The 23,253-nt window shown below is 39.4% G+C and overlaps 1 protein-coding gene and 1 long non-coding RNA gene across 2 annotated transcripts in view; one reads left to right on the plus strand and one right to left on the minus strand.

Moving 5' to 3' along the window:
- Positions 1–6,419, plus strand: part of LOC136394896 (uncharacterized) — a 292,059-nt gene extending 285,640 nt beyond the window's left edge. Inside the window, exons 2-3 of the long non-coding RNA XR_010749246.1 lie at positions 5,928–6,025; positions 6,285–6,419. This is a non-coding gene — a long non-coding RNA (uncharacterized lncRNA). The remainder of the gene's footprint in view (positions 1–5,927; positions 6,026–6,284) is intronic.
- Positions 1–23,253, minus strand: part of LOC136393880 (spermatogenesis-associated protein 31D1-like) — a 371,407-nt gene that overhangs the window by 231,647 nt on the left and 116,507 nt on the right. The gene's annotated exons all lie outside the window — the stretch shown is intronic.

Consider the following 23,253-nt stretch of genomic DNA (forward strand, 5'->3'; position numbering starts at 1 on the left):
AACATTTTAAAAGAAAAAATATTTTAAATTAAGGACTTAAAATATATTCTGCCAAATAATACTATAGTTTTTTAACATTTTGACTGTATACCTTTAGCTCATGTTTTCATGAAAGCTCCAATAATTTGACGAGAAGTAACTGGAATATACAGGTGTGTGTAAGTGCCCTTTATTGCTTCCCTATCACTAAAAGAGACATGCCTTCTGAAATGAAGCTGTTACCTTATTGACACATTTTCTGAAGCTGAGAATGGTTTAGGATTATGATCTCTGTATTACTATATAGATAACCCAGTCTCACATGCCCATATTTTTGTGCATGTTACCATTCTTCTAGGCTACGATGCTAAATGATGTACAGGATAGCGTGGCATAATGAGAAGTTTCCTAATTAGAAGTGACAAACTCAGCCTGATAGGTGGTGGCACAGTGGATAGAGCATCGACCTGGGAGCCTGAGGACCCAGGTTCAAAGCCCCTGGGTCGCCGGCTTGAGCGTGGGCTCCTCTCACTTGAGGTGCAGGTTCGCCAGCCTAAACTCGGGGTCATAGACATGACACATGGTCATTGGCTTGAGCAAGGGTTCACTGGCTTGGTTGGAACCCCCGCTCCCCTGTCAAGGCACATATGAGAAGCAATCAATGAACAACTAAAGTGCTACAACTATGAATTGATGCTTCTCATCTCTCTCCCTTCCTGTCCATCTCTCTCTCTCTCTCTCTCTCTCTCTCTCTCTCTCTCTCACACACACACACACACACACACACACACACACACACAGACATACACACACTTAAAAAAAAAGTGGCAAAGTTTGGTATAAAATCTTCAACTAACTTTAGTTTTACTGATATTGATGGCCTTGGTCAAGAACTTTTTTCCCTTGGAGTTTCACTTTTCTAATTAGTAAAAGTAATGGGGGAAAGGAGGGGAAAATAGATGAACCCACAGGTTAGAGGGTAACTCAAATGAGAAATACTATTTTACTATGCCCTAGCCAGTGCTTAATGTTCAGGCCATCGTCTTGGATACAAGCATGCAGTCTGTCACTCTCCACCTTCTTTGTTTTTAATTTGCATGAACAAAAGGATCCTTTTGTTTTTTAAAACAGAGGTCACAATCTAGTAAGCCAAATTTGGCCGGCAAAGGTCATGTCTTTGAGCCTTATAGGTTTCAACAAAAGTCTGAGTCAACAGTGAAAACAGAGGGAAGATCACATAACAATCTAGGTTTTCAGTTGCTGTTGAAAATTGGAAAAGTGTCTCCCTCTTGACACTGAAGTACCACTTGCAAAAGATCTGTTAGCGCTGGAGAATTTCCCCCTCCTGGAAGTTCTCCACTGTCTCAATCACCCCTAAAAATGACCAGACTTTGAGACTGAATGTTAGTTGCCATTTTTCTCATGCTTGTTATTACATTTCTATAGTAGGGAAATATTTTTTTCTTTCTCTAGCCTCCATTGAAAGAAGCGAAACAAAAGACAGCTTAGAGGGCTGCTTGCTGGGAGGAAATGGGGATGAGTGCATTTCTTTGTGAAAGTGTTCACTATGCAGCACCTGGACATCCTCAGTGATTTACCTTACCAGCTGGCCCCCTTTGCCCCTGGAAACTGCTCCTTGCTTTAGAAGATCATAACTGCCATTCTAGAAATAATACAGGAAAAAAGATGACAAAACTAGTTTATACTTTGTTATTTACTAGCCTGGCTAACATACACCAGTCATTTAACTTCTCTGGATTTCAGAGTTCTCTTTACTTCATAAAATGATAATGCTAGACTAAGTAAGCTCTAAGATACCTCTTTGCTTTAAATGCTATAATTTTTAAGTTTTACTGCTTATAAGGAAACCACAATCACATTCCTATTACAAATAGGTACCTTATTAAAATTAGTTGCCACATTTTTTCGCCAATCTCAGGCAGATTTCAGTGACTACATCTGTCATGTTTCATGTTTTCACTGTACATTGTAGATATTAGAGCTTCTAAATGAAGACTCTTCTCAGATTCAACTTGTGCCTTTAAAATGCATTTATGTTGTGCTTTTGTATCTTCAAACTGATGAAGTAATGACCCTGGCAAGTTCTCATCAATTGTGGGCTGTTCTTCAAGTTCTTTGCTGCTAATAATAGCTAACGTACTTAAGCAGATTCAAGGGTAGCACCAACAAACTGATCTCATTCTCATAAATTCTGATACGATTTTTGAATGAATATTAAATAAATGAAGTTCCAGGCCCCTGTCAAGAATTCCCACAGAACCAAGAGCCATTACTGGAAACTTTAAAAATAGCAATGTCCAGTTTCCACACTTAGAATTCTGACTTAATTTATCTGGAAAAGCAGATTTTTAAAACACCTCCTATTATGCCAATGTGAAAACACTGGACTAATAAAAAGTTTGGTTTGTGGACTATGAACAGTGGCCAGGGTGCCAGGCAAAGATTGAACAGGTACCACAGTGAAGTCAACTTCATAGTTTTCTTGGTGTATTTAGTTTTTCATTCAGAACCATGCTTGATTATATCATGTAAATATTTTTCAATGTTGGACAGTGGAGAACAGTATAACACTATTTTATAAAAAGTAGATCTTTGGTAATTTTTTAAGTGAAAGGAGGGGGTATAAAGAGACAGACTCCCACATGCACCCCGATGGGGATCCACCCTGCAACCTCTGTCTGAGGCTGATGCTCGAATCAACTGAGACATTCTCAGTACCCAGAGCCAATGCCTGAACCAACCAAGCTACCCCTCAGTGCCTGAGGCCAGTGCTCAAACCAGTCGAGCCACTGGCTATGAGAGGAGAAGAATGTGAGAGTAGGGAGAAGGAAGGAAAAAGGAGCAGATGGTCACTTCTCATGTGTGCCCTGACTGGGAATTAAACCTGGGACGTCTCTACATCTGGCCAACATTCTATCCATTTAGCAAAATGAACAACACCCGTTCAATTTAAAATATTAAATTATTTTCTGATATGAGCTACAGAGTTTTATGTTAGAGGAGTGTCATTCCAGGCTTATTCCTTAGCATAATTTTTATGTCAACACATGATACACATCGTAATATAATTTTAGGTTAGCCTAAGAAAATAGCATTAAACTTAAATAATTCAAAAAGTAGAAAATTAAACTACATAATAGTTGAATAGTTTATAATTTTGTAAAAAAAAGTAAATATTCATCACCCCTCAAAGAAATGTGCTTGTAGAACTTATATATGAACTACATCCAAGACCACCTTCTCTGTTGTCCCATATGTTCATAGGTCCTATCTACATGTAGTAGAAATGAGAGTTGTAAAAAAAGAAGTGATTCTAGAATTTATTTACCTCTGCATTTTTATCTTACACATCAGACAATTGAGGTGCTTGATCACAAGTGATTTGTCCTTGTTAATGGATGACAGAACCCGAAGTGGAATTCATATTCAGTGTTCTAGTCTAGGATTCCTTCTCCTATACCATCAGATTCCCCAAAGTTCTACCTTTCCTGTGAAATATCCATTCTGCCATTTTTACTTGTTCTAAAACTATAACAACATAATACGATACATGCTGACAAGTTTTAAATAATGCTTCTCAAATGCTGTGGTTTATTTGACTGTGATATAGATGTCCAAGTTTAGAATGTAGTAAGTCAGTGCAGGTTTGCTTGGATGTTTCTGTAATCAGCATCCAAAGTCGCAGTTCCAGACCATGTGCCAGTGCATGCCAGAAGTAAATGTGTTGATAGCATCTTTGGTTGATTATTAAAATCTTCTACTGCTGATATACTAATACTTTTCCCATCTCCAACTGGCTTTACTTTTGCAGCTTTGAGCAGTAATTGAGTCCCCTACGCCTCCCTGATTGGCTCTGTGTCCTCCCTCTCTAGCCAAACCAGCACTCAGTCCATACATGATAATAACTCTCTCCCACGATTCACTTGAAAAGGTCTAAACATCTTTGTCTCTATTATTTTCTTTGTTAAAGCACTGTAATGGATGTCCACATTATTCCATTTCCATTTCCAGATCAGCCTAGAGTCTCTTGTACCTTTGTATTTCATCCTTGTCATTGGGGGTGCCTCATTTGGATAAGAGCATTTTAATTAGACCACTGTCACCCACCCACTCCCTCCACAGAATGTAAATTAGTTCAATTCTATCATCTATATGGAAAAGTTTCAGAAATGGGCTTAAACATTTTTGCCCAAATGCATGATTATATCAGCAACAAAGAGTTTTGACTTCCAAACCTACTCATTTCTATTGGGTCTTCTGTTAAGAATTTAGCTAACTGGAAGCAGACCTTCATATCCATCAATGCTAAAACACTAAAATTCACAGCTAAAATGATGATTTAGAAGAAGTAAAATAATATTTTATTTAACTTACCAGAGCCGTTGATATTTTGGTGTTTGAAATGAAAGGACTTCCTGGGTGACTTTCAATAATGGCATAATTTCTAAAATGCCCATAAAGTAACCACATGTCATGTTGACTTAATGGTCACCATTCCACAGGCTAACTAACACCCTCCAAAGGGTCCCAGGGACAGCAGAATGTCAGCGTGGCTTCCAGTTTGAGCCCCTCTCTCACTCTTTGTCCTCTTTGCTTTAGAGGCTTCCCTGGAGGCGTACTAGTTCAAGTTTTCTCGCCGGTTGGAATTTATATCTATAAGATAGGAGTCAGCCATACTCTTTCATGTTACTCCTAAAAAAATTAATCTGAAAGAACTAAAATGCAAATCATACAAAAAGTAAGAAAACATTGGAAAGATACCGGAAAGGTCAAAATTAGCACAGGAATATTTTAAACAAAATCTGTGAAAGGGTATATGTCTTCCGCTGGTCGACTGAACTAAGATGTGCCTGCCACGCCCTGTTACGCTTTCTTTCTTTTTCCACCCCATTTCCCCTCCTAGTTTTCCACCATTTTCTCACTTTCCTTGATTCATTTTCCATTAGTGGACAAAGATGTTTACACCTGAAGTAGATTGTAGGTTAACTGGCGGTTGTATAATGGAACCTTGATAAAATACCACAAAGCCATTAGTGTGGCCATTTATAAATGCCCAGGAGAAGGTTTCAACCCCAACCTCTATAGTCTGCTACTAGTGGAGACATTTTTGAAACGTAGTTTGGTGTCTATTTTGTCATCAGTGATTATCATCTATGAGCTGTGGTACATGCCATTCTTTGCATCCGTGTTTGCACGTGATTGTCAGTCACCTACAGATTTGTGATATATAAAGTAATCTTGAGTCACTATGTGAAGTGAATCCTGTAAAAATGTTCTGCATTTTTATTAATCCTTTTAAAAGGTCTATCAGACTGCACATTTCATTTTCTTTAACAAATTTGTTCTATTTTGTTTTATTTACACCGTCATTTCCTTTGCAGATTGAGATGATTCCGGTTACCCTGGTAACCTTCATTCTTCAAGCTAGTTTTCCTTGATTATGCATAAGTCACTTTATGTTTCCTATCAAGCTACTACTCTTTCCCTTTTAAACCTTTCTCAGTGTCTGTTTTCTTAGTTCACTTGACACCATTTAATTCCACACAATTTCCATTTCACACAGTGCAGGAGAAGGAGTTTGAAATGACATAATAGTCATTACTCAAAGCAGAAGTTGACATCAAGCCTGACTGTCAGTTTTCTCCACTAGCTAACTGCATTGATTCATAGCACAATACGCTTTCTTTTACACCAGGTGTGTTAGTTTGGGAACTATGCTTGATGACTTTTCATTTGGCTACAAAATTCAGTCTTTCAGAGCATGTCCTGCTTTGAGTAACCAAACTATCTGCCTGCTCCCTCACATAAAACATCTTTACTATTCACATATTTTCAGGCCATTTCTAACTATAGTATTTCCTTTACTTTAGAATAGTTTGCATAATTTTTATTTGTTTTCAAATGTCTTTCTTCTTTCATTTTAATAGGTATGGCTAGTCATCCTCCAATACCTATCTTGGAACTTGCAGATCATATTGAAAGGTTGAAAGTGAATGACAACTTGAAGTTTTCCCAGGAATATGAAGTAAGTCAATATTTTGATACTTGACAGTAATTCCCACAGCTGTCCTTTTCTTCTTTTTGACCATCAATTTGAAAATTAACTTTATCAATGAATTTTCTTTTGAATGTGACTCTGAATCTGACATAAATGTTTATAACAAAGAGCCAACTTAAAAGTGTCTGTATAGTCAATAGAGTAGTTATACTTTCAAAAGGTCATAGATATTTTACATTTTTTCACTGTTACTTCATGAGGTTGATTTATCTTTTCTGGTTTTAAGTTCATAGAGAATACTGAATTATGAAGCTTCCCAGTGTACCAGATGCGTGCCAAATACACTGCTTCATGGTGAGAATCCTCACTGAGAAAGAGAGATTGCAGGGAATAAGTAGATTTCTCAGTACTCTTGGTTTTGGATGGCCTGAAAACCCTATATGATTTAGCCTTCTGGCTAAAATAATACAAGAGCTAATATTAAGATAGTAATATATTCCCAGAAAGTCACCTGTTTTGAAGCAGTAGTCAAGTGAATGGTATCTGAAAATTTCAGGATTATAAAGGGTGCTATATGAATTTTTGATGAAAGTGAACGAAAGTCACTTGATGAAAGTGAATGGATGTATGTGTGTTTGGATAGCGTGGCATTCTCTAAGCTGAAAGTTGCAAAACTGCGTATTTCTAGTACTCCCAGGGACAGAGACTCATCAAAACTGATTCATGAACTATTGATAACTGGGCCATTATTATTCTTTTAGGCCACATTTAACTTAGCATAACATTAAAATGTACAACTAAAATTTTGCAGTTGTGCCAAATAACAAAAGGTTGTTAAATGTCTGAGCAGGCCAAACTCTACTATAGAGTTTCTATTGATTACTGAGTGAAAATCCTAAAACACATCTCTGTGGCCTCTTTGTTTCTGTTGTATCAACCTTAAATGAGTCTGTTGGACTAGATAATCTATCGGTCCCTCCCAGCTCTTATAATCTGCCCTATCACATTTGGTAAGAGCCTCTAAGAGGAGCTGCAACCTCATGTGTCAAGAGGGCTGTTAAATATGTGAAGAAGCTCCATGTAAGAGAATGAGGAGTGGTGAGGCCTGTGGCAATCTGGATATTTGTAGGAACTTTCTAAAGTCCACAACTCTTCCAGGTTTGATTACCTTAAATCAGTGTTTTTCAACCAGTGTGCCACAGCACACTAGTGTGCCATGAGACATGGTCAGGTGTGCCATGGGGAAATTAAACATGGATCCCCAAACTACGGCCCGCATGCCGGATACAGACCGTGGAGGCTATTTATCGGGTCAGCTGCCTTCATCAGAACATAAACATTCCCCTCACAATCCCTCCAGCTATCAGCGACAAGAAGAGTGGAGGCACAGGGAACTCTCACTGACCAGTCACCTTCTAGGATTCATCCCGACCACTAGCGATGAACCAATAGTAGGCCGCCTCTCATCCACACCCAGGAAGGTCCCCGCTGGGGCTGCTGCGCACTTGTCATTGTGTGGCCATGGCGAGTAGTTGAGGCTGCTCCTCCTCCCCATGGTCCCGATTTCTAATCCTGGTCAGGACTGGAGGTAAATGTTGCCACCACTAGATGAAGCCTCAGCCTCAGCTGGTTATGTCTATCCTGATGCTGTATACAGATATTTGACCTTTTTCTTTTTAAAAGACACCCCCGCAGAGGGTGATATACAATGCATCACAATGTTATCTAACTTTAAAGCTAAAGTTTGCTGATCTTCCTTTGGACAGTTTTTGGTTTTCTGTTGCCAAGGAGTTCCCCATTCTGACCAACAAAGCTATTTTGACATTGCTCCCGTTTTCAGCCACATATCTATGTGAGCTGAGCTTCTCAAGCTTGACTGCGATAAAAACTAAAAACAGAGAGAGACTGAGAACTGTTGAGGAAGAGCTTCGTGTGTGTCTTTCTACCATTCCTGCCAGGATATCCCTTTTGTGTTCATCGAAACAGGCCCAGGTTTCACACTGAGTATAAATACATTTAGAAACTATATTAACTATATGTATAATATGTACTGTGTTAGAGTGTCATTTTGTGTCATTTTGGTAGGTGGTGTGCCCCAGGATTTTGTAAAAAATGTGCAGCGGCTCAAAAAAGGTTGAAAATCACTGCCTTAAATTACTGTGCTGGCTAAGCAAAACAAATCTGTAGCCCCTTGCACCTCTGTACTCAAGAGCTAGATGTCCTTTCATTCCGTTAGAATAAACCAACATCTTTGTCAAAGATTTGATAGTTACTCAAAGGGGATTTTGTCATTGAGCAGGTTTTGTTTTGGGGGGTTTTGTTTGTTTTTGCTCGTTGGTTAAATTGTATTTTTTTATTCTGTTCCAAACATTCAGGAAACATTTTCAATGTTATAAAACTCACCTTGGATTGTGAAATGTTTTATTTTATCAAATGGCCTGCTTCTTATTTTCCCCTTGTTCTTCCTCTTGGCATAATGATTCTTTTCAACTTAATGCAGTATTTTTTAGAACAGTTTCTATAGTTTCTTATTTGAGGATTATGGCTACAAATTGAGTTTTAAGTGAAAAAAACTCATATGAGAACTGCAGCCTGGGGCCACATAAAACCTCTCTGTTAAGTGTCAGTTTTCACTAACCGGGAATTTTTCACCTCTCCAACCAGATCTTTATCATTGTCAGGATTATTCTTATTGTTGTGCCATGTGGTATTTTCTTTCTGATCCCACTTTAATACTATATTTATGATTATGAATCACATAATGGGTCACAGAAATTAAAATTTGATAGCTTAACCTATTAATAAACCATTAATTCACTCTCTACCAGTATAACTTGAAACTATGGATAATATTTGCATCACTCAGGCAACCTCAGTTGTATGCACTGACTACAATAAATGGCCTCCTTGAAATGTGGAATTTCTCCAGAAATGCTACATGTAAAGATACTATAACAGTGATCACTTAGCCATTTTAGCCAATAGCTCAGCAGTGCTCCCTGAAACTAGTTATGAGAACTGCTTGCTGGCAATGCTCCTGATAAAACTACCCCAGTAGCTGTTGCCGTGATAGTCCACACTGACTCTTCACCGTTTACCTTGACCGTGATCTGTGAGTAAAGCTCCCTGGGTGGGAATTCACTCCACTGTGCCCTAACAGACATGAAGGAGATATTTAAGGGTTGTATTTATCTGTGATAATAGGATAAAGGCCTCGACATAATATTGTAGGCCACAGAGCAACACTTTGGGAAAAATTTACATATAATTATCCAAATAAGTATGAATAAATTTCTTTATTGATTTTTAATGGAGAAAATGAAGGAAAGACCAGTCACATACCTTTCAAATATTTCATTATTTTGTCATCGCTATGGATTAACGTTTATTCAGACCTCTCGAGACACGTGGAGCTAAATTTGTTATCCCAAGACTGAAACAGAGGTTAAAGGCATGAAGCTGTTGGCACTGATCCTGATGTCAGAACAGGAGGAAGTGGGTTGAAATTGGAGCACAGCTTTATTAGATCATGTGAGAGACCTCCTTTACGGTCAAGAAAACTGGGCTCAGACATTTAGTTCAATGACAGCGGGAAAAAGGGGTCTGAGAAATTAGTAGAACTGTATCTATAACTGTATCTTGAAGATCTTTACAGATCCTTTAGGTTTTCATTTTGTGATAAAAGAGTGCAAAGTCCTACTGGAATTTAAGTAGCCAGAATTTGGGGATGACATCTAGAATGCAGGGAATAAAGTCCTCCTTAAGATTGGTATCACTGTCAAAATTAATGCTTAGGTGGTGAATTTGCAGACTGATTCAGACAGTATGTGTAGGTCTTGCCAAACATAGTCTTTGAAATGCCCATGGAACATTTGGAAACCTAATTAAAATTCAGATTTCTGTTCCCAACACCAGAAATGTTCATTCAGTAGGTCAGCTGTGGTAACCAGGAACATCCATTTCATTTATTTTTCCACAGTTTTATTGAAATATAATCGACAAATAACATTGTATTAGTTTAGGGTATACAACATAATGATTGGCCATATATATATATATATATATATGAGATATATATATTGCAAAATGATTACTTCAGTAAGTTTAGTTAATATCTATCACCTCACATTGTTACATTATTTTTTTTAAACTTTATTTATTCCATTTTTAGAGAGGAGAGAGGTAGATAGATAGATAGAGAGAGGAGGAGGAACAGGAAGCATCAACTCCCATATGTGCCTTGACCAGGCAGGCCTAGGGTTTCGAACTGGCAATCTCAGCATTCCAGATTGATGATTTATCCCATTGGGCCACCACAGGTCAGGCTCACATTACTTTTTTTAAGATGAGAACTTTTAAGATCTCTTTTAGCAATTTTCAAATATACAATATAGTTTTGTTAACTATATCCATCATAGTGTACGTTACATCTCAGGATTTGCTCATATTGTAACTGGAATTTTATACCTTTTAACTACCTTTACCCATTTACTTCACTCCTCACCCCCTGTTGTGGCAATCATCAATCTGTTCTGTTTTTATGAGTTCAGTTATTTTTTTTTGTTACTATTGTTTTATAGTGAACATATATGTGAAATCATACAGTATTTGTCTTTCTTTTTCTGGCCATTTCATTTAGCACAGTGCCCTTAAGGTCCAATCATGTGTTTGTAAATAGCAAAATTTTCTACTTTTTATGTTTGTACATGGCAGATATTCATTACACACACACACCCCATACTTTCTTGATCCACTCATCCATCAGTAGACATTAGTTTGTTTTCATGCCATGGCTTTTATAAACAAGGCTGTAGTGAACGTGGGGGTACAGATATCTCCTTGAGATAGTGATGCTGTTTCCTTTGTTTATATACTCAAAAGTGGAATTACTAGATCATAGAGTAGCTCTACTTTTAATTTTTTGAGGAACCTCCATACTGTTTTCCCAAGGAGCAGTACCAGATTACATTCCTGCCAAATGTGCTCAATGGTTCCCTTTTCTCCACATATGTGCCGATATGAATTTATCTTTTTTTTTTTTTTAGTTTATTCCCTTTTCTTCTTTTCTTTTTTTTTACAGAGACAGAGAGAGAGTCAGAGAGAGGGATAGATAGGGACAGACTGACAGGAATGGATAGATGAGAAGCATCAATCGTTAGTATTTTGTTGTGACACCTTAGTTGTTCATTGATTGCTTTCTCATATGTACCTTGACCGTGGGCCACAGCAGACCAAGTAACTTCTTGCTCAAGCCAACGACTTGGGTCCAAGCTGGTAAGCTTTTGCTCAAACCAGATGAACCCACGCTCAAGCTGGCAACCTAGGGGTCTCGAACCTGGGTCCTCTGCATCCCAGTCTGACGCTCTATCCACTGCGCAACCACCTGGTCAGGCTACTTCTTGTCTTTTGATGACAGCCATTCTAACAACTGTGAGGTGAGATTTCATTGTGGCTTTGATTTGTACTTCCCTGATGGTTAGTGATGTTGAGCATCTTTTCATGTACCTGTTGGTCATTTGTTTGTGTTCTTTGGAAAAATGTTTATTCAGTTCTTTGCCCATTTTTAAATCAAATTGTTTGGTTATTTGTTATTGAGTTGTATGAGTCCTTTATGTATTTTGGACAGTAACTTATCAACAATTTGCAAGTAGTTTTTCTCTGGAAATACACATTTTGAAAGAGCACCTCAGGTGACTTTGATGTAGGTGCTCTGAAGACTTCAATTTGAGAAAGCTCATTGGTTAGGATAACATATTACTGTACATGACCCTCCAATATTCGTTTCCCCATTTCCTGAGGTGGCAGATAAATTAGCATATGAGATTAATTTGATAGGCATCAAAGGTAGCATTATCATTATTAATATTATAGATATAAATCCAATTTATATTAGATTGGTTTTAAGTAACTGCAGTCCATAGTTTGCATGAGGGAAAAGAAAGGGAAGTTTGTTCTATTTATTCTAAATTACTTATTATAAATTTATTTACACATTTCCTATTTATTATAGAGCCCTAGGCTAACAGCATAAGTATGCTTCAAGAGCTGTTATCTGGACCTAGAAGACTAGAGATTTCCCTCATTGCCTCTGGACTCTCACCTTTGTGTTTCTCTGGGCTTACTTCATCCTTTCCCTGGACGGGCCAGCCACCTGTTTCTCTCATTTACATGCATAAAATATGGCTTTTGATTATACTTTTACCTACATAGAGGCCCCTCTCAAAAAAAAAAAAAAAAAAAAAAAAAAAAAGATAAAATTTTCCTTGCCAGCCAAATTCCAAATGCCAGAGAACAAACTCTGAACTCCCAACTCACTCACTTGTTGTGGCGACACACATAAGAACGTAGCTGCTAACAGCTCGCTCATCCAGATCTGGCTACTCCCTTGGACTGGAGAGAGGAAATGGCTATGGAAAAGGGCTTCTGAACTGGAAGATAAACTGATAGTTATCCAGCAACTACTACAGAAGAGCACTATGCCAGTGCAGGGAGGAACATAGAAGCTGTAAGAAACGTGTACATTCAGGCTGTCTAGTGGCAAAGATAGATATACATTAAAAAAATAAAAGAGGCCCTGGCTGGTTGGCTCAGCGGTAGAGCATCGGCCTGGCGTGTGAGGGACCCGGGTTCAATTCCCGGCCAGGGCACATAGGAGAAGCGCCCATTTGCTTCTCCACCCCCCCCCCCCTCCTTCCTCTCTGTCTCTCTCTTCCCTTCCCGCAGCCAAGGCTCCATTGGAGCAAAGATGGCCCAGGCGCTGGGGATGGCTCCTTGGCCCCTGCCCCAGGCATTGGAGTGGCTCTGGTCACGGCAGAGCTACGCCCCGGAGGGGCAGAGCTTCGCCCCTGGTGGGTATGCCCGGTGGATCCTGGTCAGGCGCATGCGGGAGTCTGTCTGACTGCCTCTCCCCGTTTCCAGCTTCAGAAAAAATAAATAAATAAATAAATAAATAAAATAAAAGAACAACAACAATAAGGAACTAATCGTAAGCACTAATGGAATGCTGCTGGGATTTAGTGAAGGTCAGAGTGTGGTGAGGAAGTGGGAAAGGTAGAGAAGAAAGGGCCCTGCTAGCAGTGGACGAGGAAGAAAAGGAGTGAGGAGCGCTTTGTCAAGAGAAAGGTCAGCGGCGTGAAGGGAAAAAATGCTCCGTACTTCCCTGTCCTAAGTGTGAGCTACAGACCAGCAGCAGTGGTATCTCCTGAGAGCTTGTTGGACCTGCAGAATTTGGGGTACTATCCCGAACCTATTAAATGTGTTCCTGCATTTTAGCAAGATACCATGGTGGTAGCTTTGCATAATAAAGCATATGTGGAGATAGATTGCTAAGTAGACATCTTATGATGGAGCAAACTGTGTATGGTGGAAAGTTGGAGTGCAGTGAATTTGGACAATAAGGGCCAAGAATTATACTGAGCTTTCAGTGCTAGGCTCACCAGTGTTGGGGATGGGAGACATGGGATTTAGACTCAGATTTGTATTTCAACTTGAACACATTGTATGATGCAGCCTTGCAAAGTTGTATATTCCTGTGAGAATTTCTCATCTATAAAATGTGTAACTATGAAAATTAGGGAATGTGGAATATGTGTGAACATATCTATAAATTCCAGAATATACATATAATTTGGATCTATTTTATATATAATGATTTATACATTTATATGTGTATATATATCAGGTGTATATACATATGTTTAAGGGGCTTAATAAATGGTATCTAAAAGAATGGACTATTTTTATATAGGGAGGCCAAGCAAGATGTCTGTAGAGAGGCAATTATATTCGGTTATTAATAAAGTATCACATAGTCATAATAAAGTAATAAAGTATTTATTAAGCTCCTACAATGCTTACTTAGCCTCAAATAATTTAGTTTTTCATCAAAGAGACATATCAATGAAAAATTGTAATGAAATTAATTCTGTGATAAAAGCTTTTTCAGAGTACAATAAGAATAAGGTGCATACTGACAGAGTGTTTTCTTAGGAAGTTACTCTGTCACTGATGTATATAATGGAAAGGAAGAGGGAGAAACTGGGAAGAGGAAGAAGAATTAGGAGAGTATGAAACAGTTCTTACTTCAGGAACATACATGTTCAAATCACGTAAGCAGCGAGTAGCACAGTGAGAAGCAGAGTCACTGACACCTGCATATTTGGTAAGACTGTCCTTTGTAATGTGAGGGGTGGGTGAGATGGAGCAACTCTCTCTCTTATTATATAGATAAGTTCCTTATTTCTAGAAATAGGGTGGATGGACTGTTGACTGTATGTATTTACTCCACCCTCATTAATCAAGTCCCTGGCACAAGAGTATCTTTGTGATCAATAGCAAGAAAATCTTCGAAGTTAGAGAAGATGTGAAATGACCTCTCTGTTTGGTTTCCAAGATACTGTTTCCCATGAAAATAATTCTCTAGATCACATAGTCTACTTCAGGTACATTATAGATTTTATATGTTTTTGTGGTCTAGGCAGAAAAAATAACTCCCTCTTTGAACATAGTTTCAAGAGCAAATTTTCTTTCAAATTCCATGACTGACTTACAAATGACCCTTTGGACAGAGTCCATCCTGCCATGGCAGTTACATAGACATGAAGAGGTATCAACATCTAGTTTCAAATTTGTCATTAGCTCTGTTTGTAATACTATTTTAAACATATATTAATACTACTCTGAAGAGCAGTCTTTTTTGTTGTGATTGGAGACAGACAAGAAACTGTGGTTCACATAAGGATACCAAAAGGATACTTGATTTATTTTGTTCCCATCACAAAGCCAGTCTCTGGAGTTGTATGATCTGTAAATCTCGGTACTCACATGCTCTCCACCATTTAGCATACAAATGTGCTGAGGGTTATGGTACTGTGCTCTCATGACAATGCTCTCAGCTCTCTTGTCTGTGCAGGTGATAATGAGCCCCCTCGCTGAAACATTTCACATAACAGTGTCCTCTTCTTCTGTTTTAATAACGGCATATCTGTGGCACTTTTGTCTATTAAGCTAAAGTCTTCACAACACTCTAGTAAGATAGGTAAAGAGAAAAGGCATATTATTTTCTCTATGAATAATGGAATATATTGAGACAGTGCCAAGACATTGTAGAGACATTTAAACACATTGCTTAGATCATATTTTTAAGTTTAGTGCTGGACTAGACCACAGAGATCATGTAATTGAACCTTCTCATCTTAGAGGTAAGGAACAAAGTTTGAAAAAGAAGTGACTTGCCCAAAGTAACACATTTAGTGTGGTTGAACGAAGTAACAAATTTATGCCTTCTTGTTAGAAGAACACTATATCTTTACTCACCTGCTCTAGAGACCTACATCTTTTACTGTTTGATTCTTACTATGCCCTGACCATAGAGTCCAGAAACCTGTCTTCCATGAAAATGTCACACTTATCAATTTGCATTGCATGACTATCCCTGGGAAAACGTACTGGTTTTCCTATGACATTCTAAGAATGCATTTCTTTTCTCCATAAACATTCTTTCATTCCCAATGATAAACATTGTATTTTTCTATAGAAGGGGCAAAGTTGTCTGTCATCAGAACAGTGATCCCAAAAGAAAACATTTCTATTTTTCCTAGCCAAAGGCTCTTGGCGTATCTGACCACATGTGCCAAAGTACATTTGTGCTCATACAGCCTTCATTACTAAATATTTTGTAACCCTGCAAGCATTTGAATGTGATGTGAATCCACTTGTCATATCTGCTTTCAATTAGCTTATAATTTATGTGTAAACTCGTAAGGGTGAATATTCATCAGGGCACTACACAGGCGCAAACAAGAAACCATATGCTCCCATCCACCCTGGCTGCTTTTTTGCCAGATTTGACTATATTGGATTTTTCTTGGAAGTGGCTCTACCATCTTCCTAAAGAAAAGGCAAGTGGAGGATTATAGGGATCTATTTTCATCTCTTATTCAAAGTCCAAGAGTGCAGTAGATCAGGGAAAATAGCTTTTGTTTTTAAATGTTTTTGACACATGAGCCACAAAAGATAGAAAAATATTATTTTTAGATTTTGAAAAAATGATGGTGACTTATATCATGGAATGAGTAACTTTGTGAAATAAAAAATTGTGACAACATTTTATACCTGAGCTGTATAAACCAATTGACCTTCTATGGGGGTTACTGAATTGCTAACTTACTATTCCAAAGCGGCATCTCCTGATCCTCTAGGATTGGGAGTGTGAGTAAGGAAGCCGTTACCCACTTTCTGAGGAACACATCTTTAGATGGTGTCCAGACTCAGGGGCCTCTACTCATTGCACTGACACTGGGAATTGTAGCACAGTGACTAAGTCCAGAGGCCTGAGGCTTCTAAGTTTGGCCCCTGGCTCAAGCTGTGTGACCTTAAGAAAAATCACTGAGTCTTTATGTTTTTGAGTTTCTTCCCCTCTACAAAGGAAATAATCATAGTACTTACCTCATAGGTTATTGAAAATAAATACATATAAAATTCTTAGCAGAGGCCCTGAAACAAGTGCTCACTTGTTTTAGTATCTAGTACTTATTTCATCAACCAGATGCTATCAGTTTTAAGATGTACATCAATTTTATACAGAGGTTAAACTGAAAAATAAAAAAACTCTTAGTATTATTGAAATTCTAACATCTTCACATCACTGCCATTGGTCAAACCCATAGGGCTTTGCTGAAATAAGCCAAAACAAACAAACAAACAAAACAAAACAAAAGAACAAAAAGAGAAGAAAAAAAAGAAAAGTAGTAAATAATAGAAGAAAAATGAAAACTTGCTAGTTTAAACAAATGCAGTGAGCACTTATTATGTCTCCCTTCCTCTTAGTCTTATCATTTTCCGTGTTCAAATACAGCCATCCCCTGATCAGGAGTTGCACCCTCTCTGTTCGCCATCGGCTGCAAGGCAAAGCTCAGCACTGGGCATGCAGCAGATGGCTCGCCAAAGCCTGCGACTGCATCCATTTCTAACCAAAGTTACAGTTCTCAGAAACCCTTTGTTGTGATCAAAATTGCGAGTATCGACAAGAAGAGTGAACAGAACAAAAGGAGCAGCTTTTCTCAGTCAACTTGCCCACCCCCCCTTTCAGCAGCACAGCCTTATTCTGGGCCCTTTTCTCTCAGGAAATAGATTGTTGTTATTTTTCCACAGTACAGAAGTGAATACATTTTAATGCAGACACCTCAGATGGAACTCAAAGGCACCTTCTGATTAATCTCCCAGTATAGTTTTATAGTAAAGCTGGGCCTGCCAGTTGGCATTTTGAGAAGGTGTTTTAATTTTTCATAGCTTAGGACAAGCTTCCTGCGTAGGATGGGAAGGTGCAGGGAGCCCCTCCTCAGCTGCCTGACTTCTGCATCTTGTGAACAGACGAAGTAGGACACCAGACACGGCAGCTCACCTCGCAGAAACATGGCACCCAAAACTGGCCGTGCGCCTCTGTTTTTATAGCCTGTGATTCTTTCTGACCGTGCATAGTTACTAGAGCTCAAACTGCAACCAAGGTCTCCATTTCCAAAGCTTATATTTATTTGGGCTCTTTAATGTTGGTTCTTATATCAACCTCTGCAACCTCAAACATTTTCTTCACTGGCATTAAACTCTATCTTTTCTATGTGAGCTATCTATCTATTTATTTATTTCTTTACACACACACCCCCTTGGAATCATACTCGCCCTAGGGAGAATCTCATATAACTCTAGTTTTCTGTTTCTCAATCCTTGTTCTCATACAAGTTCACTTGAACCAATTGGCCCTTGACCATCATTGGGCATTGTCCAAACTGTCTTTCTACCTGTGCCTGTGTGGAGCCCGGACTCTCAGCAAACAATTAATTGTGAAGTGTCTCTAGTCCCAAAGTAAGCTTTCAACCTCAAAGAGATGATGACAAGAATTTAGAAAGTAGCCACATTTTAAGTTTTATTTTATTTTAAAATGAAGTTGGGAGGGCCCTGGCCGGTTGGCTCAGCGGTAGCTCAGCGGTAGAGCGTCGGCCTGGCGTGCGGGGGACCCAGGTTCGATTCCCGGCCAGGGCACATAGGAGAAGCGCCCATTTGCTTCTCCACCCTGCCCCCCTCCTTCCTCTTAGTCTCTCTCTTCCCCTCCCGCAGCCAAGGCTCCATTGGAGCAAAGATGGCCCGGGCGCTGGGGATGGCTCCTTGGCCTCTGCCCCAGGCGCTAGATTGGCTCTGGTCATGGCAGAGCAACGCCCCGGAGGGGCAGAGCATTGCCCCCTGGTGGGCAGAGCGTCACCCCTGGTGGGCGTGCCGGGTGGATCCCGGTCGGGCGCATGCGGGAGTCTGTCTGACCGTCTCTCCCGATTTCCAGCTTCAGAAAAAAAAAAAAAAAAAATGAAGTTGGGATGTTAGGGCAAGAGTGATAAGTGAGCATTTAGTGGGATGCAATAACAGATTCCAGAGAGAGAATTGAAGTCAGAAAAACAAGGTTTCTATTGAGACTGTGCCAATCAGTAGCTGTGCTGCTTGACCCTGAGCGAGTTACTTCGCTTGAGTGGCTTTGGTTCTCTTAATAAAGATGAACATATTAGCATCTACTCATGAGGCTGTTATGAAGATGAATATGTTAGGCACTTGGCCTCTTGCCTTTCTGTACAAAGCAAGCACTCTCAGAGCTGTGAATGTGAATACCTGTTAGTCACTTAATAACACTGATTTTTTTTTTCACACGTCATTTTATCTTCTAAAACATTTCATCCTTCTTCTAAAAAGGAGCTCTATGGAATCGATGAAGAAAAGGTTGAGGAGTGATGAAGGTGGAGGGTGGAGATGATGTCTGCAGAGTTCTTTTCATATTTTATACACAATAGAATTTCTGGAAATTAAATCCATTTTATTTCCAGGGGAAAAAATCCTTCTCACTGAGGAGTAGAACCTGTCCTAGTGTCCCCACAATGGATTTTAATGCTCCTGGAAAAGTAGATTACTTCCTTGGATCTGTGTCCTTGTTGACAGGATGAACCATTCAGATACCTGCATCTGTTTGACATTCACTTCAGAATAAAAAATGATCAAGGAGTAAGCTCTGCTCTGGATGGGTTTGTAGGGTCCTAGGATAAAGAGAAAAAGAACCAGTAATAAGAAGAACATGATGGGTACAGGGAAGGGGCAGCTTATGAAGGAGCAGTACTGAGAAGGGACTGCCCAGAACATCTGAGATGGAAAGTCACTGAAGTTTGCTGGAAATGTAAGACCTTGGGGCAAGGGGGATGAATATACAAAGGCATGGAGATGAGAAGGGGCATCGCTTACACAGGGGACCCCCATATAATCTGTGCCTGGCACTGCAAAGTCAGGCCCATTTTGCTGAGAAGGGGAGGGGGTAAAATGATTATACCCTTGAAAGGCTGTGACAACATGTGGAGGAATCTGCACTAGGTGATTCCCCAAATACGCTTAAGTCCTGGAAATGATTTCTTGCTTCTACTCCTAAGTTGGAAGAACCCCAGGAATCAAGTGAATGCATCAGTGTTTTATTTAACTTGTGAGGACAGATTTGGGGCAGAAGTTTTAACAATGCTGCAAAAAGGGATTAGAGCAAGGAGAGCCTATTGCTGCCCTACATAATAAGGATGCCTTTAATATTTGTGTATTTTTTAAATTTAATAATTGGTACTGGCATTATTATTTGCCATGGTTTTTCTACTATGGCTAAACAGTTTATCATTCTATTTGAAAAGTAATTGTTGGACAGACCACTATGTCAGGGAGTGCAGAGAGGATAGAAGACAACGATGTGAGCATTAAGACATTACATGGACTTGTGGATTTGGCAATGCCTTGGGAAACATTTAGTCATCACAGATGCAGCAATTGGAGTGTTTGGCTTTAACTGAGAAGTTCATGCATGTGGCATAATCAGAACGGCATTATTGCTCACTTGCTGAGCAAGATTCCTCAATGGTGGGCATTCTTCAGTCATCCAAACTCTATCTCATGGAGATCCTTGAATTAATTCATTCTTTCTTCCCTCCCTCTCTCCCTCCTCCCTCTTCCTTCCTCAGTCTCCTCCCTCCTGCCAGTTTTCAGAATGTTTCTTCAAAGCTTCTTCTTCAGTATTAAACTGTATAACACTTTAATATCATGTTAATAATAATCCACCTTTCTATAGGGCTTCACAGTCTAGAAAAAGCTTTGCAGGGATAATAATGATAGCAAATGTTCATATCACTCTTACCTTGTGCCAGCTGCTCTTTACAGCACATTACATATATGAACTCAATCAGTCCTTCATAGTAAATACTATTAGTGTCCCCATATTACAAAAGAGGGTACTGATCTGAACACAGGAAAGTTAAATAACTTGTCCAACTTGTCACACAGCTAGTAAGTGGCAGAGCTAGGATATGAGCTCATAAGGCTTGGTATTAGGGTCATGTTCTGACCTCAGTACTGACTGTATTTGTCTTCAGACCTTGACGCACTCACTAGGAAAACAGAGTAGACAGAGGAAACAGAAGTAGATGTTTGAAGGATTGGGAGGTATAAAGACCCAGCCTTTACTCTCATAGAATACAGTTGGTATTGACTTGTTCAGGTCCTGACATTTTAAACTATGGACCAGAGTCTACTTACTTGTTTAGTCCTGACAATTAAAAAAAGGGAAGACAAGTAATGGCAATGTTCCCTCCTTTCCACATAGCACCAGTGCAGTTCCAGTCATTCAGATAAGACCCATGATGAAAGGAGAACTTGTTCACCACAATAAACTAAACTTTATACGTCTATTAAAATGATGTGAAGTGACATTTACCCTTAATATTTTTAAAGCATTCTTTCATAAATGCACCATCTTGTTTTAAGTTTCTGCAAGATAATGTCATATAAAAACTGCTCAGTGACTTGAAAAGATGGAGCTGTTACTTGATAATTAGGAGAAGTTTGCCATATTTCAAGAAGGTATGAGTGCACAAATGCATCACCTACTTATCTTTATTTCTATTAGCTTCAGGGTCTGTTGTTATTATTTTTGCTTTAGTTCCAGCTTTTATTTCTGTTAAAGGGAATAGTATGCAAAGTGGCACATAACTTCATAAGCTGGATTGAGGAGGCAGAAGTTTCATGTCATATTGGTGATTTCACTGGGTGACCTTAATGGGTTCTCTCTCTAACCATGTAATTCTGTTTGTCTTGTTTTAATAAAGCACAATTAAAAGTAGGTGTTACAAAGATGAGATTCTTTGTGATGCCAGGTGTCCCTTTTCATTTTCTCGTTGTGGTGATGCCCCCGCCCTCACACTGCAGACTTAGCTTTGATCTCCTCTACTGTTCTGTAACTGGGGAGTGCAGTCATGGCTGGAGTGATTGAGAAACTAGCATAGTTAATGGACAGTGTAATGCTGCTTCTCCTGCATGCAGAGCAGCCAGGGTGCTGCATCAGCGAAGGTAGGAGAATTAGCTCTCCTTTTCTCCCCACAGCAGTTAACTGACCTCCTCGTCATTAGTTGAGACATGTGGAGAATAAAAATTTTCGGTTTGAGCATTGGAGTCGGTGGGTGTTTCCATGCAACTGGGCATTGATTTCCTTTTTCATTCCCTTTCTATTCTTTCTATATTGATCTTTCTGTCACAGCTCACGGATTCTCCCATTATCTTCAAAATAAGTAAAAACTTTCCCAGAGTTTCTGAGGTTTGAACCAGTGTCATAAAGAATGGATCCCGGTCGGGCGCATGCAGGAGTCTGTCTGACTGCCTCCCCGTTTCCAGCTTTGAAAAAAAAAAAAAAAAAAAAAAAAAAAAAAAAAAAAAAAAAAAAGATATCTAAAATAGCTAAGACCATTCAACAGAAATCTTGATATATGTATTTAGTTAAAAGGGTCATTTAAAGAAAACTTCAGGCCCTGGCCAGTTGGTTCAGTGGTTGACTGTCGACTCAGTGTGTGGATGTCCCAGATTTGATTCCTGGTCAGGGCACACAGGAGAAGTGGTCATCTGCTCCTCCACCCCTCCCTCTCCTTTTCTCTCTCTATCCCTTGCTTCCCCTCTCACAGTTGTTATGGTTTGAGGCAGTTGGCCCAGGCATTGAGAATGGCTCCCTGACCTCACTTCAGGTGCTAAAATAGCTCAGCTGCTGAGCAACGGTCATAGATGGGTAGAGTGTTACCCTGTAGGGGGTTTGCAGGATGGATGCTGGTCAGGGCACATGCAGGAGTCTGTCTCTCTGCCTCCCTGACTCTTAATTTAAAAAAAGAAAGAGAGAGAGAGAGAAAGTGAGAGAAAGAAAGAAAGAAAAAACTTCAGTTCATGCAAAGAACCCTACAAAATTACATGCTATTAACTTCAAATATATAAGTGTATATTATATTAACTCACTTGTTTTTCAGTTTAGGATTAAGAAATGTTCTTTGTCACCTAAGGTTAGAAGATTGAATGCATTTAATATAGAGAATGAATTTAATGGTTTTGAAATAAGTATGGAATCCTAGATTTTTATGAGTTATTTTCCATTTATTTGCAGAAATTCAACAATACTTTTTTGGGTGGTGATGGGTCAAAATCACTTTTAGTAAGTTTTCTCAAAACAGATAGCTTTGCTTTTTCAGAAACAACACTCTTTTTCTTTCGTTTTTTGTTTTAATTTTTATTTTTTGTACTTTTCTGAAGTTGGAAACAGGGAAGCAGTCAGACGGACTCCCGCATGTGCCTGACCAGGATCTACCCGGCATGCCCACCAGGGGGCGACGCTCTGCCCACCTGGGGCTTCGCTCTGCTGCAACCAGAGCCATTCCAGTGCCTGAGGCAGAGCCACAGAGCCATCCTCAGCGCCCAGGCCAACCCTGCTCCAGTGGAGCCCTGGCTGCGGGAGGGGAAGAGAGAGACAGAGAGGAAGGAGAGGGAGAGGGGTGGAGAAGCAGATGGGCGCTTCTCCTGTGTGCCCTGGCCAGGAATCAAACCCGGGACTTCTGCACGCCAGGCCGACGCTCTACCACTGGGCCAACCGGCAAGGGCTAACAGAAACAACATTCTTTTATTTTGTAAGCATAGCTTAACAGTTTATTTAATACTTAATTAAATTACTTAACTGAAATTACTGCTGGGTTTTTTTGAGGGGGTGTTTTCTTTTTTGGAATGAATACTGTGACACCACAAATGAAAGTAGTCCTCCTACAGAATAGCCTGCTAGCCTTGAGCAGAGCTGGTGCAGTTAGCGGCAGACTGGGGCTTTTCCATGAAAGGAAAAGTCTGGGTTGTTAAAATGGTTAAATGGAGGTCAGTAAAGATAACATAAGATAAAGATA

This window comes from Saccopteryx leptura, chromosome 2, assembly GCF_036850995.1.
Source record: "Saccopteryx leptura isolate mSacLep1 chromosome 2, mSacLep1_pri_phased_curated, whole genome shotgun sequence".
Classification (NCBI taxonomy): domain Eukaryota; kingdom Metazoa; phylum Chordata; class Mammalia; order Chiroptera; family Emballonuridae; genus Saccopteryx; species Saccopteryx leptura.